We start from the raw sequence: 14,193 nt of genomic DNA on the forward strand, positions 1-14,193 counted from the left end.
AATATGTCCATGTCTTTTTGTGCTGAGGACCCCACAGCTGGACATGTGGGGTCTCACGAGAGTAGAGACAGAATCATGTCATGATAGAAATTTGCCTTGTAAGTTATTGCTTGAAAAGTCCCTGAGCTCCCAGGAATGATCTTACTTAAACACAATAGAAAATTTTATGAGAACATCATTAAGCAGTAACTGGCAAAATTATGCTAGAAGATTAGACAGGAACACCTGTATTGCACAGGGCATAAAACATTTCTTGGAGAAAACACACTACACACATCATTCATGTTTCATACTACTTGAGAGTTGCTGAATGATTAAGGAAAGTGAATCATATCATAAAGGCAGAATGATATATACTACGATAAAAGTAATTCTGAATATTCATATATAATGAGAGCTGAACCTGGGGAAGACACCTAAAGTAATTTTCTCTGTGGTGCCCAGGTTTTAGGTTTTACAGTGTGTATTCCCATTTTAAAAAGGTAAATTTCAAGATGTGCTAAAAATTGACCATTCTGAAGCATGAAGCCAGTGAAACCAAGCATTACAGAAAACCAGTATATTAAAAATAAACAGTTTTGGACACAATCAAGCCAATTTTATATCTCAGATTACTAAACCTTCTGTAAAAAATGCAGGATTTAAGATTTGTGATCTGATCACATGTTAGTACCCCGTAGAATCCTGCTTCTTCATGATGGATAAAAAACCTCAAAAAACTATGAGAGAATACCTCAGCAGATGATCAAGCATCCTGGTATCACATGTCGGTGCAAATTCCAGGTCTCATGGCACTGGAAACTATTGACTGATTCACAATGAACTCAAGGAAGAGTCTTGTTTAATACTTCTTATTTGTGCTTTAAAATTCTGTAAATAAAATTGGATTGTATTTCTAGTTTTATGAAAGATCATTCAGTGTAAATAGCAATTTAAAAAAAAATTATCATGTAGGACAACAATATGGGCAATAAACGATGTCATTTTATGGCAAAAAGATATCTAGTTACTTATCCTTCTGGGTCACCTTTGGGCCTTATTTCCTACAATGAGACTTCTAATTCAGAATAAATGCAAGGTATGATAGTGAAATGCTGATATTTTCAAAAGTGAGTTGCATCTTTCTGCACACAATGCAGATCCTTAGGCTACGAGCTACTATTCGGGGGTTTTCAAACCTTTGAAAACAAGGCTGATTTTTTTTGCTACAGATGGTGAAAATTGGTGTTTATAAATAAATACTGGAGGATCAATTAATATGTACTCAGGAAACAAGAAACAGAGGTTTATAATGCAAGGTCAATGTCTCTTGTTCCCTACTGATTTTTCTTTCTATTGATTCATACCATTGATAGTGCTTCCCTTGTAACCTGTTGTCAAGGTAGCCTACAGTGTCAAGATGTCCTTTTAAAAACACACTACCTACATTGTCACACCTTCACAAGTACTACTTTTCCACAGCAAGTTTGCACCATGTGTGATTGCTCTAAGGGGCATAAAGATTTGATCAAAAACATCATTAACATTGCTTTAACAATATTCTACATTCTGCACAATATCATAACGCCCTTTTAATTTTTGAAGAATATTCTCCTCAAATTTCTCTAACTCTGAATCTGCCTTTATTGTGTATTTGAAAAAGATAATGGAGATTTGAGTTTGGTTGAAGAAGAAAAGTGGAATTAACATTTTATGAGGTTTTTCTATCTGTTAATTTTCATAATTTTTCAAACAATTATCTACACTCTACAGCTGAATAGAACTCTGTGCACAGAATCAGAGAATGTGCTGGATTGGAAGCAACCTGGATGACCATCTAATTCCTGCCATGAACAGGCACAATTTCCACTAGAATAGGTTGCTCAAAGATCCATCCAGCGTGGCTCTGAACGCTTCCACGGATGGAACATCCACAATTTCTCTGGGCAATCTGTTCTAGTGCCTCACCACCCTCACAGCACAGAATTTCTTCCTTGTATGTAAACCAAGCCTACCCTTTCAATTTGAAGGCATTCCCCTTTGTCCTGTCACTACGTGTTCTATATGGAAGCATTCAAAGCCCAGTGACTGAAATATCTTTTTTTCCTCATAGTAATCTAGTGTAAGTCTTAGGAAATCCACATCAGACTAAAACATAACAAGACTGTAAGACCTGGGCAGTAAGTTTTACTGCCATGGAAAGTAACATGTACACAGTGTTAGGAGAAGCATGAGGCTTTTAAATACAACTAGAACTGATCTGCCAAATCATAAAAAAGAAAAAAAAGGAGTGAAGTACAGCCCAATGACCTTCATATTTGGAAAACATAAACATTTCACATTGCAAAAATATAAAGCACTTTGAGAGATTTCTGATGTCTTTGGTTTATCATTTTGGCATGACACACAGATATGACAGCTGTTGGAGGCAGGTAAACAGCCCTAATCTTTTGAGGTGTCAGTAAAACTGACAGAATTTATAAGGAGTTGCATCCTTTTCTTGCATTCCAACTTTGATTAAAAATTCAAGGATATTTTCAAAGCTTCTAAACAAATCTTGGAGGAAAAAGTTTACAAAAGATCGCCAATTTTAAATTATTAATATTTAATCACTTTCTGTTTTCAGTAAACCCACCAGGACTGAAGTGATATGACATAATTTTAACCATCTAAAACTAGGTTTCAAATTAACTATATTTTCCCTCACACTGACCATCACCTAGAGAGGCAATGCACCCCAACTAAAATAAGTATCTAAAATACAATGTAGGTAACCATTCAACTTTCTATTTTTTATCTCACGTCTATTTTACATTCAATATTACTGAATTTCAGTTTGATTTTTTTCCTGCATCTTCCAGAGAAGTCCCTGAAATAAGTGTTTTTAAACTCGTAATATTCATGGTGTGTCAATCCATTTCCATCAAATCATCCTGAAAAATGTGTGAAACCGTTCAGTATTTTTGCTTTCTTTTCTTTTGTTTTTGTTAATTTTGTGCTTTGAGATGAGAGTTTAAATCATGAGTTAGGAAATTTTACTCTGACACCATGTACTGTGATAGTGAAGCTACCCTGGAGCACAGCAGATGCCTTCTGGCAGAGCAACACTAAAACTCCACACAGTCATATCAGAGATGCTATAACCGTCGGTGTTCAACATACGCACACAGGCACGCACAAAGTTCTCATGTTAATTGGAAATTCCTACATGAAGAGTCATATATTTGAGCAAACCTAGTTAGTTATTACAATATTTGTGTGAAGAATAATTTAAGGCATTGATCATGACAAAAAAACATGCCTTCTTGACTGGTGTGAAGCACTTGAAATAGCTCTTGTTCTACACTGTTAGTAGAGCAAGAAGTGTTTGAGTTTAAACACCATGCTTATCTCTGTCAAATACAGAATTCATTTACACTTAAAGAAAGAAAAAGCAGCTTTATAAATTTTATACTGTTGCATGTTCATGTTTTTGATGTTACCAATGTCAGGTCCAAAAGTAATTATTGCTCTAAATAGGCAGAGTGTAAATGTTAAACACTGCTTGCATCAGTAGTTGCGGAACAATACAAATATTCTCTTTTCTGTTTATCCAAGCCCTCATTCTCTGAAGAATTTTCGTCTTGGTCTGGTTTGTATTTTCCAGTTGGATGAAGAGAACTGCAGGTAAGAGTCTTTCATGAGAGGCATGTCTGATTTAATTAATCTTTAATTATTGTGCAAAACAAATGGAAGGATAGCTTCGATCAGCAAATTCATTTGCCACATTTATCAACTAGCTGATCTTTATCACCCACCCAGATGACAGTAAATCAAATGCACACCCCTTTTCAATTCATGAAGCAAATGATTAAACTGTCCGTAAGAGTCCCCTATCCTAACTAAATCTAATTGTGTGTGAATAATCAGTTAAGTTGTGTGATGAATGTGCCATCATAGAATCGAGTCCATAACTAAATCATATTTTGAATCATACTTGCTTTGAAAGGAACACTCTTAAACTCAGCTGTTTCTTCTTCTTCCTCATTTACTGATGGATAAATATGTATCATATTAATTTCATTATTCTGCTTTGCTTTCTCCTTCACCTTTTATATCAGCTTTAGGGGTTACTTTCACTTGAGCTTTATAATTGAAATGCATTCCAAACACATATATATATATCTTATTAAAAATCATCTTAAGCACAAGAAGTATTACAGTATTTCACTATAAACACTTTATTAGTCCAAACAAAAATTTAAATATTTTCCATTGCACATCTTTGATTCTTAAGATCATTTTTACTTGACTAGATATCTCCTCAACTCAAAATGAAGAAAAAGATATTATATCTGTATTTGATTATTGCAGAATAGAAATGGTACACATTCTCCTTCAGAACACATTTCTTAACATCTGCTGTTTTTAAATATTTATGAACCCATTCTTTTTTTACCTGGACTTCTATGATACCATATTTAAGGTTTCATGAGACTTGTTCACAGAAAAAATTTCATTTAGTGCTTAAGTAAGAATTTCAAACCTTTAAGGATTTGTTCATCAGTATGTAATTAAATAATAAGAAACTAACATGACAAATAAGCATCTAACGTTAACTGATACTACAGTGTATTTCATTTTTTTCAAGTGTGAATATAAAAAATGAGATCTTTTTCCTTACTTCTCCTCTTAAAAATAGTTTGAGATGTCTGTTGACCTAACACATTGAAGGGAGAACAAAAATTTTGTAATTAGTTATATTTAATTGGTTATCTAAAACCAAAGAACTAACTGCAAGGGCCTTGAAATCACTGAAAAAAAATTTGAAGAGGAAAAAATATTTTATATATTGATTGTTTCTATATACAAAGGTGGAAGAGAGAAAATAGGATTCATATACACCCTTTGAAAATGCAAAATCCCGATGTACAATGTCCTGGTTTTGTTTTCATTTGTGTTGTTATTATTATTAATAATAACAATAATCATCATCATAATAACCATTCTCCAGTATGGATCATCTATTTGGAAAATCCCCTTTGTGACAATGCAGTTAATTAACTACCACTTTCAACCACAGTAATGATATGTTTGGGTGAAATGTGTACTTATCTGAAACAGATTCCGTAGCTATCAATGAAAATGCACCCCTCAGATAACAGAAAGTGAATACTATGTGAATAAACAATCCCATCAGCCAGTCGGCTTCAAGAGTTGGTTTAAATCTTCTCCATATTTCCATATGAGTGCCAGCATATTTCAGATGACTAGATTCCATCTACAGCCACCCTGATGGGTCACCAGTGATAGGTCTCTTGTACATATGCACAAAAGCAGACAATGAAATAATGAAAATGTCTTACTATGTCCCTAGGGTAAATATAATAACAAATGAAAATTTAAATATATATTTAACTGAATTTAAAAGAGGCCTCATTAACTCAAGGAATTATTTATTCCCTGCAATCTGGAATCATTGTAATACCATCTTTGATTTGTGTGTGAGTGTGTGAGTGTGAATGTAAATACTTATTTCAAACTAGAGACTTACAGATTTTCATTACTCAAGTATTTAATGGGACAGTTTGCCAGGCTTTTTTTTAACAACATATGAAGTGATCTCATTAAATTATTAAGCAAGTGGTTTAATTATGCCAAATTTCACATCTAACTGAAAAGCAGATGTTTTATTGGAAAACATATTGCTTTGGGAGAGCAATATCTAGTCACATAGTAACAGATTAAGACCTAATGACAGTTTAAAGGCTAAAGGCATTTGGATACCACAACACTTAAGTCACAGATTTATGCAGCTTTACAAATTATACAATTCCCTATTTTGTGGGAGAGAAGTAGGAGAAGTCGGTGTGATGTATGTAGTCCTGGACAGGTCATGGGATTTCCTGGTCTCTCTTCTGCTCCCTGGGTTCTCTAGAGGTAGCAGAGAAGATCTTGGCTCCAGGTTCCTGGGCTCCTGGCTGCCTGCCCCATAGTCTGTCAGGTACTTTGAGTACCCCTGACACTCTGAATTTTAATTAATTATAGTGCTGGATAGGGAAAACCTTGCTTGTGAGTAGATAATTCAAATTATACATCCTTTTTCTTATTTGCTGTTGCCATTTTTGGCACTCGTGATCTGTTCCAAACACATCTGGTCACATTTGCACTTGTTAATGATCAAAATGGTGTTTGCATAATTTCATTATTTATTTTATTGAACACACCAAAACTATTCTTTTGCTCGAGGCATCTGTCTGATCATATTTTATCTACTGCTATGAAAGCAAAGGTTTTACAGCCTGTACCAACAATGCCTGACTTGCTAATTGCTACACGTATTGGTGTGCCTTCCCTATGCAGGAAGGTAGCAGATAAACAGGTGATATACTTCCAACTGCCAAGACCCTGTTCAAAAGATACAAATGGATGAGTCACTTTTGTTTTCAAGCTTAATGAAACATATATATATGTCTGTTCTCAACAGAGGGTGAAAACAGAATTAATTTGTGAGCTTCTCAAAAATCAAATGAGACCTTCACAAAAGATGGATGGATTTCATATGAAGAGACAGGGAAAACCAAATAATTCTTATAAGGATCCCTTACAAGTATTTTGAGAGAAATTTCTTCTTTAAAATTGGACACAAATTAACAACTACTTTGCAATACCATGAACACCATCTGCATGTAGCAGAAACTCCCAACAGCCTGCAAAAACCTCCCTTATTTCAAATATCTTCTTTCCCTTAGATCAGAGTATTTGGGGGGTGGGGATGTTGGGGGATAGGGATGGGGGGGAGGGTATCAGTTATTATCAATATAATCTGGGTCACTGAGATAAAAATTTTCCTTTCTCTGAAGAGGAAGATTGCATTTGTGTTCCCTGAAACAGACAAAGGTTCAAACTTTCCTAACAGAAAAAGTAGTTAATCAACAAAGAGTTGGGTGCTTAGGTAAGCCACAATAGGATTTATAGTGAGTCCCCTATAGAAAACCAGGAAATGGCTCTCCCCTATGGCCCCTTTCCTCAGTGCTGTGTTCAGGGAAAGGAGACCACTCACTTGCTCTGTAACCCTTGTCTGAATAAAAGAGAGGACGTGAGCTCACTTGGAGAAGTATCTCATTCAGATGCAGTCCTGGCCTGTGCTGCTTCAATTACAAAACTTAATGCAGGGCTCTGTTGAGCTGTAGCCCTTGTAGAAGTTCTTTTCTTTTCTTCTTTTCCTTGTTTTTTATTTGTCACAGGAAAAGGTAATGCACACCTTAAAGCATGTGTATGAGAACTGAATTCTAAAACTATGGGAGAAATCATGAATTCCATGACAAAATAAAAATGCAAAATGTATGTTGCTGGAAACAAGATTTCACGTGTGTCTCTTAGCATATAAAAGAAATACAGTTACAAGCTTACAGTAGGCCCTTGAATGTTATGATCTACCGTGACGTGCAGACACAGGCATTTTGCAAATGTTGTCACTATAGTTTCTGATTAGCAATTAGATATTAGTCTCTGCCAGAGGATCATTGCCCTAATGTGTTGCTTTCATGTAATAACAGTAAGCTGAAATAGCCACTCTGAGTCAAACTCAGGCAACTATACCTGAGTTTTCACTCATCCTGTTGCATTATTTCACAGAGCTGGATGGGATGGGTTAAAAATACCCCAATATGACAATTTATGCTGTTTTCCATTTTGGAGACGGCTCTTCTCTAACTCAATTGGAGCATGGGTAGAGAGCAGACTCAAATCTACACCACAGGAAGAGTAAGTCAATAATTAAAAGGTTATTTGAACATACTAAAATATCAAAATTTAAAAAATATTTTGCACAGAATAAAATATTAGTTTTTTGTAATCATATATACAACCTATATGACTGAAGTAAAAAAATTATCAGAAGTGTAACCAGAAGAGTAATTTTGATTTCTTTTAGTAGAGAAATATGTTCATATCCTATTAAAGAATATGTTTGATACCTCTGCACCCCCAGCTTCTGAACAAAAATATGTGGTTTTCATAGGTAACTGTTCTTAAGTGCAAAGTAGGCTTTTATATTGATAAAAACCATCATCAAAAATAAGCAAATTCTTCAAAGTAATTGGCGAGCTACAGACATTGAAAATTGTGTGAAACCTTGTATAGGGATATCTCTTTACTTGTGAATTACTGTGTTGGTACAATTAGAAAAAATATAAGCAGTATATTAATGAGGGTTCTATATCATCCCTCTTCATTAGTTTTGCACAAACGTTGCTATCACACAAGGAGAGACACCTAAAATTCATGCTTGGTGTATGCAAAGCTGCTAGAAACTATGCATTCTTCAGAAAGAGTTCCTTCAGACTGACATTCTTAGCATGGCTGTCCCCTCACTTCCACCCTCTTTTTCATCAGGACTGGGGAAGAAAATAGCAAGAGCAAAAGCAAGAACACTCATGACCCAAGATAAGAAAGGTTCAACAAATAAAGGACTGAGGGGGGGAAAAAGCCAACCAAACATACCACAACAACTACTCACCACCTCTGCTGGCAGATCAATGCCCAGCCAAACGCTGAGCAACAGCTGTCCTGGAAGATGGTTATGATGATTGTGCAGGACATCATACAGTATGGAACATGCTGTCAGTTCAGGTTAGTTGTCTCAGCTCTATCCCCTCCTATAATCTTTCCCACATGTAGCCTAATTGCTGAAGGAGCAGGTTGGGTGGAGTGAGAAAAAGACTTGTCATCAAGTACTGTTCAGCCATAGCCAAAACAGTGTGTTATCAGCACTGGTTTACTTGCAAACCCAAAGTTATGAAGAAAGTTGACTACATTCCAGCCAGAACCTAAAATCATATTATGTTGAAATGCCTTTTGTAAAAAACAGCTTTTGCACATTACTATCATCAATTAAACCAGTGAAAAGTTGGGAGGTTTTTATGTGTATGAGGTTAGGGTTTTTTTGTTTTGCTTTATTCTATGAAAGACAAGAAACAAGTAGCACATTCTACTAGCCAACATTAAGGATCATTCTATTCAATTTGCCAGGACGGTTGATTCATCACAATAGTTCTGTCAGATTGTATCCACCAAAATGGCTCTTGAAGACAGGTACAGTAACGAAGTGATGCAGATGAATAAATTATCTACTCTAGAAATAAATAATCAAATATGAAAAGCTTCTTGACATGTTTCTTGACAGTAAAGAAAATATTATGTGATGATTACACTCCAATTCAATAGAGGCAGAAAACCGATCTATAAAATATTTAACAAACCAATCCGAGTGAAACATGCCCAGTCCCATTGGACTGTGTGAAAAACTGAATTACTGCCTTTTCAAATTAATCAGAAATACTTCAGTATGCTCTTTTAATCGGAAGGTCATTTTAAAGATGACAGGTAAGTGTTCTTTCTATTTGGATAAATATTTGAACTTACTACCTTGTTGTGTTTATATAAAACTGTGTGCATTGTCCTTGTGTAAGTACTTTTCTCTGTGACCTTTTCAAGCATATAGCAAATAAATCTTTCCTTAGCTTTAAAGTGGCTGTCACAACAACACCACAGGGCTCTAGGCATGCTGACTAACAACTTCAAAACAGTCTAATCAATTTGGAAATATTTTTTCTTTGAAATTAATAGGAGTTGGTATGAAATTACTAAGCAGCTTTAATGGTTGCAGTTTGGGAATTTTACTATCTTTTCCAGTTGCATTACCATACAGTTTTATAAATAAGAAAGTTGTATCAGTTTTTATTAAGATGAGATTAAAGTGAAAAATTGCAGTAAAGAAAGGACTCGTGCTGATATCGTAACATTTGCAGCAAGATTTATTTTGTTGTTTTGTTTCTTTTCTCTTAAACTGATTAGGAATTATCTCACTGCAGTTAATTAAAGCAGACTTCCCATCAGAGGAGTGCCTAGGTAAGAATGCCATCTCAGTTCGAAAGTCATTATCTTTAAGGGAAAGTTTCATATGATATTTACTCAAGCCAGGATTTCCAACAGAACCCAGAATCTCAAATTTGGGCTGCATACTTTCTCTGCTCTGGCCCAAATGAGGTTTCTGCTCAGGTTCAGGGATCCCTGTGGTGTGTTGTCCAGAACTGGGACAGAATCAGGTTTGAAGTACTTAGGCAAGCAGTGAGAGAGGGAATAGAGGGAAAAAATATGCCATAATGGTAATTTCTTTAAGCAAATTTAAATCTTAAAGATAAAATTGGTTTCTTCTGTGTCTTTGTAGCACATTCACATCTGAGTCATGCTGCAGGGCTGTGTTATCTACATGTGATCATAAGAAATGTAAACCAAAAGGTGAGTTTTCCCCTGACATAATTTTGATCAGAAAGGTCTGGGGTAACAATCAATAATAGGATACTATCTATACTGTGACATGGCTGGTATGATTAATTGATACTGTCTTCATATATATGTGTGTGCATGTGTGACTGAGACAGTAATCCTAAAGTATGTATTTAAAATTAATTACTTGTTCTGAAAAAAAGGAAAGTCAAGAAAACCAGCTTCCTTGAATCCAATAATACTGATTGTCAATAATCTGACTTATTTATGGTGTGATTTTTGGGGTTGTCATGTGCAGATCCAGGAGGTGGAGTTGATGATCCTTGTGGGTCCCTTCCAGCTCAGGATACTCTATGATTACAATTCTGAAATAATTCAGGATGCAACACGGCTAACCCATGAACAACACCACGTGTCTAAGTGATAAAATAAAATAGAACCAACCAGCTCTGTTAATATTCCTTGGTGTCAGCCTTACATCCCTTGAAACACCTGTATGAGGAATTCTGCCTAACACACGTCAGGCACAGCCCAGACAAAGAACCCATGATGAGATACTTGAAGTCCAAACAGATTAGTTTAGCTTCACATTGAAAGCAATGCAAAATTGCTGTACATGAAAAAGGTATGCACTGCAAGCCTTTATTTACATCATAACATAAACTCTATTATGCACCTTTAGACGCTAAACAGAATATGCATAAAGAACTCAAATATTAATCCCCTCTGGTCAGAACACTATTGGGTAAAAGCTAAAGCTTTTTGTCCTGTATCAGGGTACTGGGAGGGCTGGTGTCTCTCATGGGCCAGGTGTCTGGGGCAAAGGGACCTCCCCACAGGGTGTCAGGACAGGGCTCCATGCCCAATCCCATTGCCAAAAGACAAAGTCAGTCGGATGGACCCTGGCTGGGAGTCCCAGGTCTGCCTGCTCCCAGCCGGGGCACAGAGCAGTCCAGGAGCCATCTGGGGGAATTGGGCATCTCCATGGGGATGGAGATGGGCCAAGGATTGTCCTGTTAGGGCATTGCTGGGACAAGGACCGAGAGCTCCACAGGGGAGGAAAAGAGGTCCTAGGCCAGGGGCAGGAGACAATGCAGGAAGTTCCTAAGTGTCATTTTCCTTGGTAGTGATTAACACAATCTTGATCTCACCCACATCATCAATCCCAAGCCTGCAAACACGGTGAGTCTTGTGAAACTAGTGAACTTGTTCACTAGTGAACACTGTGAAACTAGTAGATTAGTGAAAATTAGGAAAACAGCTAGGATAAGGTAATTTATCAGAGGCAGTTTAGCCAAAATTGGGATACCTATCTTTTGTACTGAAAAAGGTGTCAGAGGAGCTCTGGAAAAGCATCTTGTGTTCCCAGGAACTCAGAACATGAGAAGCTCAAAAATGCACTATCAGAAATTCTTATGTAGTCTTCAAGCTTCTATCTATATCACTCAAAAATAAGCATAAGGCTATACCATTTTAAAATTCAAGACAGTTGTTCTAAATTGATTATGGTAATTGGGGGAATTTAACTTAGCAGGGAGATATTCAACTGGAATAGCAGAATTACTATGACTACTTCTAATGATGTCCTAAATGGTCAGCAACCTGCCAAAGAATGAAAACTAATTCTATATGTAATAAGTTTTATCACAAATTATGTGGTTTAGGTTGTTTTAAATGGAGGGAAAAGTCCCTAGCAGTTTGTAAACCAATTCTTTCTTTTTTGATGGAATTCTGTGATGTTGAGCATTAACTGAAGATCTCTTCTGTGGACAATAGGTCTGATTCTCTAGTGCATTGTTCCTTCTGCAGCTCGCATATTTGCATTTAATTTTCAAAAGAAAAATGTTCCTAATCTGTTTTTATAGATGTGATTACAGGAGTAGAATATCAGAGGTGGTTTTGCTGTCTTTTCTTCATTAATAGAAGAGTATGATTCTGCATTTACTCTGTGGAAATGTAATTTTCCTGATTTTCTATCAAAACAGTTTTCATACCTCTGGGAAGGAGCTAGTCCTGGAGAAAAAAAAGTGGAACAAATGTAGCTCTCCAAACCACCTTAATTATATTTTGACCTATGTTTACTATATTGGGGTTTTCTAACATGGAAAAAAATGTGTTTCTTTTCATTATTTTGATTAGTGTTAATTCAAATATGCTGAGTTAAGTTACTTTATTCCTTATGCTGTTAAGTGTCACCAGTAAAAATGAGGCTCTTAGGAATAGATTTCAAGCAGGCTGGGTATTATTTAGCAATAAATGGTTCAAAGCAAGTAACTCATCTTTCTGTAATTTGTAGCACCTGGTAGTGATCTGACTTTAGACCTCATCACGTACTTTTTCCATACCATTAACCACAACCAGAAGTCACAGTTTCACAGCAATTGAACCAATGCTTAGAAACAGTGTGACAGACATTAGTTTTAAAAAATGTATTACTTTGAAATACTTTCGCTATATTTATTGCCTTCTGTTTTTAAAAGAATTCAATAAACCTCTCTGCAGATTACTGTGGAGGGGAAGAAACACTAGAGCATGACTTCCTGTCCAAATAGACCAAATACCTTTTGCAAGTGAACTTTACAATATGAAGATTTGAAATGCATGATGGTAGTGTTCAAACTCAATAACTTTAGGATAGAAAGCTGTGTGGTATGATCCATGGATTTTACAGTACAGGTGACATAGAAGAATTCTGTACTAAGGAGGGCACAAAACTTCATAGCATCCAAATCAGCCTATCAGAAAGAAAAAAAACTCTGAGATGAAAACAAGTCTCACATCTTTGGTAGTCATACTCCACATGAACCAGTAGCCTTTTGAGGAAACATTTCTCTATGTGATGTAGAAATTTGTTGTCCACTTTTCAGCTCCCAAAGTTTAAAAATGTCCTAAATTTCAGCTTAAGGAAGATCCTTAGTTAAAGTGGTAAAGGAATATGAAAATAATGAGATTTTCTATACCACACTTTAACATCTCCCCATCTGTAAAGTAAAATATTCTTCAATGTAAAAAATACAGTGAAGAATTTGTATTATAGTCAAAATTTGGTAGAAGACCTAAACAAGAAGCTATAATCAAGTTTCATTGAAACAGTTTGAATGCATTACAGTACCCTGAAAGTCTTAATGAGAAAGATGGAAGAATGCCTTCTTCTGGCTAAAAGATGGCAAATTAGTTAGATAACTGGGACTTCTATATACACTTCTATTTCCCAGTTCTTCATATCTGCAAAGTTAAAATGGAATCCTTCAAAACTGTACAAAACCCCCCACTTTTTTGTTGGTTTTTTTTTTTTTTTCTGTTGTGTGTAAAGCTAGTTGTTATTTTTATAATTTTTTTATACCCTCCAATCTCAGTACCTGCCAAAACAGAAAAGGCTGTCCATTATTAAGCTGAGCCAAACATAAGAAAATCTTTAGGCAATATTCTGTGAAATGTTCTGTTTTCTCCAAAGGCCAAAGATTTAAATTCTCACAGTATTTAAACTGCTGCTTTCTGGGGAAAAAAATTGACTGTTGCAGGCACCACAATGCTGAGCAAACTAAAAGGCTCTGCCAGCCGCTTTCCCCAAGTCCTAGGAGTTTGGCCATGTTCAAAGTCATCTCTGATTTTGCTCAAATGGGATCAAACTGCTGTGAAAATATAAGCTATGAGAATCTGAAGAGGGAGTCTTGACTATGGTCTCTTTCCTCTTTTCTTGAAAGCTGTGTTAAGCTCAGGCCCTTGACCTCTGTCCATGTGAGAGTTTTGTGGCAGCTCTGCCTATACCTGGCATTGCACCCCACTGTCCCTGACCTGGCCTCACTGACTTGGCTTCTGGGCCATGTGTCAGACCTGAATTGTCACTAAGGACGTGGCTGGCATTCACAGGGCTGTTGGCTGACCCTGGTCACTGCCACCAATCATCTTCTCCTCTTGCTTTTGTACTCTGTAATGGTGTCACAG

Source organism: Aphelocoma coerulescens, chromosome 1A (assembly GCF_041296385.1).
Source record: "Aphelocoma coerulescens isolate FSJ_1873_10779 chromosome 1A, UR_Acoe_1.0, whole genome shotgun sequence".
NCBI lineage: Eukaryota > Metazoa > Chordata > Aves > Passeriformes > Corvidae > Aphelocoma > Aphelocoma coerulescens.